Raw genomic sequence first — 6,921 nt, 5'->3', positions numbered from 1 at the left:
TGTGATGAATTTTTCCTCGTCAAGTCTCATAATATGGAAATAATTGTCAAATGCTATTTTGTTGGTTGTGTGAGTCTTGCAACTCTTTTTGATTCAATTGTGTAAGAAAGTTGTGACAAATAAAAACAAATGGAGTTTGCTAGTCTAATAAAAATATGAGCTATGTGATTAACAACTTGACTTGATGTTGTGTTTGCACTACAAGTACTTTGAAGGTACAAGCAAACTGGATGAGAAAAAGATTTGGTGTTATTTGGTGGGATGAGAAAAACAAATTATTTTTTGCTATCTCTATTATGAAGGTTGAAGTAAAAAAAAAAATTAAACTTCAACTAGTGAAAAAGTGAATTGAAGCACTTTATATTAAGAAAATAATTTTACTAATTTTGATTAAGTGTGAAAAAACCAATATAGTGGTTGAATACAAAATCGTTATTATAACGATAAATTTAGACTCTTGAGGAGAAAAACACAATATTGTGAAATCATATTGATCGTTGGTATACCACCAATGTTGATTGTGTTAAAACTTGTGATAATCTTGCAGGTTCATGAACTAAGGCCTTAGCAAGATAAAGAGTCTGAAGCACATCGAGGGGGATGAAAATTGAAGCTCATAAATTCTGAGTCATATATGAGGAAACCCAATCTGGGGACTAGAGATCATATAACCAGGTTTAATGGAAAGAACGAATCATATGATGACTTGTTGTTAAATGCACTACTGTTAATTTTATTCAATCCCTATGATGTGAGTGCATTTATCCTATAATTATTTGTGGAGGTTGAGTCTTTAAATTCTTAATGAAAGTTTGTATCTCGTATGAGTGGGGTGTTAAATTATAGGAGCACCCTTGAAAGATTTCACCTATGTGAGTGTGAAAGTAGGTCGCTTTCTATGATAAAGGGCTTGTTCTCAAAAACACTCAAAAAATCGGGATAACACAAGGCCGTAACGTGCTGGTATTAAAGCTTATGTCAACACCTTGATTATTGTGTTTATGCAATAATTCTTTATTTCCCTTAAGTAGTCATAGTTCAAGTCTGAGACCACCAATGACTCTAGAGTAAAGGTTATTATTTTACTAAGTGAAGGTTCAATGCACAACACACCTTCATTATGCATAATAGTCTACCTTCATTAAGTTGTGAAAAACTCTTTTATCTTAATATTAAAATGAGTGGGGAATTGTTGGTGCGATATTTTAATATTAATAAATATATATATTATATGTCACATTATATATCATGTAATGTCTATTGATAGACATTTCATTTGTGCCTCTTTACTCTCATCAATTGTGAAAGAAAATAGTCATTAATTTTTTGTAACTCATGTAACCACCAACTCTTCATTTCATCCATTATTCTATATTTATGTCTTGTAACTTATGTAACATTTGAGTGATTCATTTGACAAATTTACTATCCACTATCTCCTATTCATTGCAAGGAAGAATTCATCACCAATAAATAGTGTAGTCTTCATTTGTGTTAAGATAGGAAAAGAAACAAGAGAAGTACAAGAAAATATAGAGTGAAAAACAGTGGTTTATATTGAGGTTAGTATAGTGAAAGAGAGAATTGAGACATAGAAAATATTCTAAGTCTTCAACTATATTCACTATACAAAAAAGAGTATTATATTTTGAAGGAAGGTGTTCTTTTGTGGAGTTTTGGACTCTTCAATTAACACAGAGTTGCTTAAGTTATATACTGTTGTTGGGCTGTTATATCTTGAAGGAGACAAGTCAAGAGTATTACAGCTGGATCGGTGTAGATTATGCCACAGTGGGCTTGAATCTCCTTAAAGAGAACGAGATATCTGTGCCTCAGCCTAAAATTTTATTTGTCATTTTATTTTCAATTATAATCTTTCAATTTTATTATATTGTAAGTTTTTTTTACTAACAAGTTGCAACAAGAAAAAGGGTAAGATGTGAGGGAAAAAAGAAGAATACATTGATAAAACACTAATTACAATGAGCAGGAAAAAAGACAAAGTTGTCAATAACCCTAGCTCTTTCAACATTAGTTATTTTCAATAAATATTTAATATTTTTTATTTAAATAAGACCCCTAAAAAATTTTAACTTGTCTGCTGTGATTAGTATGACTATAGTGGGTGTGTACACCCGGTGCTCACAAGTTTTTAGCAAACAATGCTTATAATACAAATATATTACTCTTATAATTTGAGACCGAGATAATTATGTAAATTTGCGAGTATTCATAAAATAAAAAATATAGTAACAAACATGAAATGAACTATAATAACAAAACGAAATTAAGAATATGATTCTTACCTTAGATTTTAAAGTTTTATATAATCTAAAGGTATAAACTCAAAATAACTAAAATATGAAGAAAAAAAAGAGACTAAAATAAAGACAATAATTAATAAGATATTAACATTAATATTTAGTGTATATACATGTAAAAGTAGTAATTGAAAAGAACAATGTGGGGAAAATGATTGTTAAAAATTTCCAGTGAAGAGATGAAACACAACTGCCCATCTTCCCCAAAATATTAATTTTGCAGAGAAAACTTTCGAGCGAAGCGCATTTATATTAGCAAAAAGCCGATACACACAATCCCTGCTTATTTTTTCTCTAAATCAATAAACTCTTTAAATAAAACAATAAAAATAAATAGATTTGTTCATATGAAAATGAAGAAGAAAAAGGACAACCACAAAATAAAGCTCAGATAAATTATTAATTACGAGAGTGTACTCACTGTGTGGCCTGAATGAGAGGGAATGAAGCGTCTTTATATAGCAAAAACATGGGACGAATTAGGGTTTCAACAATGGTAAATTTTACTAAATTACCCTTATTATTGGGCTTTACCCATATTATACTCAAATTTGAGCTAAGACTTTTGATGGAGCCCGTTTAACCATGCAATGTGAAATTATAAGATGAAGTAAAATTTTGTTTGGATATATGATTTTGACTTTTTATGTTGTACCCCTTTTTTCCCTATTTAGTTGTCCACTTTAGAAATGATACACATATTAAGATAGAAATAATTAGCATAGTAAAATTATAATTTTACCTTTATTAATTATGGTTTCAAAAATGATGAACTAAAACTTGGAAATTTTCAAAAAGTTTAAATGAGGGTATAATAGGAATTTTTTTTTGTCCTTTCTTGATTTGTCACAATGGACAAGTAAATCGGGACAACTAAAAAAGGAAATATAGACAAGTAAATACGGACAGAAAAAGTATTAGTTTTCCAACATTGTGTGTTGAATATATATATATATATATATATATANGATAAAAACTATAAGGATAAAAACATTCGAAGAATTATGGGCAAAATAATGAATGTAAGCATGAATTTATTAATGTTATTTAAAACACATGTCTTTTTGTGTTTTTCATCCGGTGTTCGAAGTCCGCATTGGAGTCCTATTTAAATAAGAATTATGCACTACATTACCCATTGGGAGTGATGCTCCCAACAAATTTTTCTCAATATCGAAGGCTTGAACACGAGATCTATGTTTAGTAGTGAAACAATCTCACCATTGAACCACAACTCATCTTGGTATGCCAACACAATGTACATGAATATAAAAAAAAAAGAAACAAAAAAGATATTTTAATTAACAAACCAACTCTATTTTATTTTTGACCAATAGACTTAAAAAATTAAGCTTATTCATAGTTTATTTAAATATAATAAATGGATAATAATCCGGTCAAGTATAATTAGGTCAAGTAATGTTCAATAGCATTATAAATTCATGCCATGTGTAATAGATAATAATTTATGATTGAGATCCATTTAAGTTATCTACTCATCTTAATAATAAAAACAACAGAGTAGTCAATTACTTTTATTTTTTTAAACTATCAAATAAAACAATTAAGTATACCCTAGTTAACATTTTAGAGAGAAAAATAAGATAGGGGNTGCGGACTTCCTGACTTTTTTACCTGTCAAACCTTGTACTTGAATTGAATTTTTTAAGTTATAAGTACTAATTTTAAAGAATCTGACACTTTTGAAGAATCTGAATAAATATACTTTTATAACTATTTGAAAACCTCCAAATAAGTTTTCTTAAATGTATTATCATGTTCTTTAGTTAAATTATTATCGGAAATGGGCCTAAAACACCCTTGAAGTATTGAAAATGGTACAAAATTACCCTTCATCCACCTATTGGCTCCAAAATGCCCTTTTCATCCACCTATTGGCTCCAAAATACCCTTGTCATCCACCTTTGGATTTAAAATTGACCACTTTTTTAATTGTTTTAAAATTAAACTCTTTAAATATTTTTTAAAATACTTGACGTTCAACTATTGGTTATAATTTAATTTATTAATATAATTTATAAACCAACCCACTACACACTAATTACTAGCTAAACCTCACCCAATTAATAATCCAATTATAATATCAAAATCATCATAAACTTTACTAAGACACGATGAAATTATAGATTCCTGAAAATAACATTCAAAATAATTCGAGTCCGAGTCGAAGCCCCAATTAAATTTCGGTTGAGCCGCTTATTTAGGAGGACACTTTCTTTCAAGATTGAATGAGAAATTTATTATTAAAGGTAAAGAAGTAATACATCCCGAATTAATTCATGCATTTTAAAAAAAATATAATTTTATAAATATTTATTATTTGTTTTAAAACCTTTAATATATTATTTTAAAAAAAAGTTACCTATGAAGTAACATCGCATAATTGAGATGTAAGAATAACTAAGATAAACATAGTCAGACTCTTAAGTTTATCGGTAATTTTATTTAGACACTTGAATGTATGATAATTTACTTCTATAGATATTTTCGCCTCAAATTTTTAAAAACACTCAATTGGTAGTAGCTAATCTATTGTTGCATTAATAATGTGACGGATTTATTAATTTAAAGGGGTTTAGTTGGTAATGGGTGGGTAGTGGATTGATTTATAAATTATATTAATAAGTTAAATTATAACAAATAGTTGAGCGTCACATATTTAAAAAAAATATTTAAATAGTTTAAATATAAAATCGTTAAATAAGTGATTAATTTTGAACCAAAAGGTGGATGACAAGGGTATTTTGGACCCAATAGGTGGGTAGAAAGGGTATTTTGGAGCAAATAGGTGGATGAAGGGTAATTTTGTACCATTTCCAATACTTTAAGGGTATTTTAGGCCCTTTTCCGAATTATTATTTAGGACTCAATGATGTTTTTAATTTTGATCTATTTTTGGAGATAACTTAAGAATTTGGAGAAAACATGTATGAAATTACTCCCGTAGAGGTTTGGCGGGCAAAAAGTCAAGAAGTACGCATATTCCAGTCAATCTTAAATTTTTTTCTTGAAAATATTAGTTTAATTACACTTAATTGCTTTATATGATAGTTTTTAAAAAAATATAAAAGTTAACAACTTAGTTGTTTTTATTATTATAATAAGTATATAATTTAAATGGATCTCAACCATAAATGAATATATAGGACACATGACATGAATCTATAAGATCATTGAACATTACTTGACCGAATCTTTATCCAATAAGAGAATATTGATCTTTTTCGACTCTAATTTTTACTTAAAGAGGTGATCAATTTATTATGTCAACGTTAAGTTAAAAATAATACAAGGAGGGGAACACATTTTCTACCCTAACTAAAGCGGGTGAAGGAGAAATATGTGTGATTGTTGTTGACACCCAATGTTCATCCTCTACAATTACATTAATTGTCAAACTTCCTCAATTTCAAACAATTTGAAATAATCATTTTCGAAAAAAAGAAATACTTTCACAATTATATTCAAGGAAATTTTGCCAATTTCCCCATAAATTAAATATCTTTATATACTTCAAATGTATAGATTTTTATATTTTTCAATTTGAAGACATATTAGAAAAATCATTTTACCAAAAAAATGGAATTTTAATTTAGTACACACCTTATTTCCTTTTTAAAGGATATAAACAAGTTAGGTAAATTGACTGCGCTTTGTGCGGTGATAAAGTACCTCAATTAGCTCACCTATAGTAATATTTGTGTTTCTAGTGAGTACAATAATTTTTCAAAAAAATATTATTTCATTCTCTGTTTTTATCTTTCCCGAAGATGTAAAGACATTTGATTCGTCAATTTTGAGTATTTTATTATGCACAGTCTCTTCATACCTATTTCGAGTGTTGTGTATCTTATTGAATTCGTTGTGTAATTGATAAATTTGTTGTGTAATTGATATATTTGTTAGGTTGTGGAGCCTGATTAATATTTGATGTACTGTCATATATTAATGTTTAGGCTACAGTATTTATTCTCTGAATTATTAATATATATATATACCCACCGCCGTGAAAGTTTACTCACGGGGTGTTACCACAAAATATTGGTTTCTCTCTTTCACTCTCTAGATAGGCTGGGCATAATATGGTTCAAACCGAAAAAACCGGCTGAACCGAATTATTTTTAATTTTGGTTTCGATTTTTCGGTTATTTCGATCGGTTTCAATTTTGAATTTTAACATTTCGGTATATCGATTCAGTTTTCGGTTTTAGATTTAAAAATTCAGTTAACCGAAAAACCGAAATTATATATATATACATAATTACTATTTGTTGTTATCCCATAACCCATTCCTAAATCCTAATCCTCCCAAGCCCAACTACATAAATTCCTATTACTCAGCCCAAGCCCAACTATTCAAATTCCTAAATCCTAACCCAAATACCTATAACCCAATTACCCAATACCCAAGCCAATTTCCCTAAATGATAAATCCCTAAATTAACAATGAAGTCTGAAAGTGAAACCTTCTTCTTTGAAACCCCAATCACCAAACACGTCCACAGTCCACTGCCACCGACCCACCGTCTACCGTCGACCATCGTCCGTGTTCGTCCGTCACGCCGCCAGCCGCCGCCGC

The 6,921-nt window shown here is 29.1% G+C and overlaps 1 non-coding gene across 1 annotated transcript; it reads right to left on the bottom strand.

Annotated features, from left to right (window-relative positions):
- Positions 1 to 2,459: 2,459 nt before the first annotated feature.
- Positions 2,460 to 2,607, bottom strand: LOC114075810. Its single transcript, XR_003576199.1, has one exon. It is a non-coding gene; the product is annotated as a small nucleolar RNA snoR135 (small nucleolar RNA).
- Positions 2,608 to 6,921: the final 4,314 nt, after the last annotated feature.

This window comes from Solanum pennellii, chromosome 1 (genome assembly GCF_001406875.1).
Source record: "Solanum pennellii chromosome 1, SPENNV200".
Lineage (NCBI taxonomy): Eukaryota > Viridiplantae > Streptophyta > Magnoliopsida > Solanales > Solanaceae > Solanum > Solanum pennellii.
The sequence above is the reverse complement of the archived record's forward strand: the minus strand, read 5'-3'. Positions and strand labels throughout refer to the sequence as shown.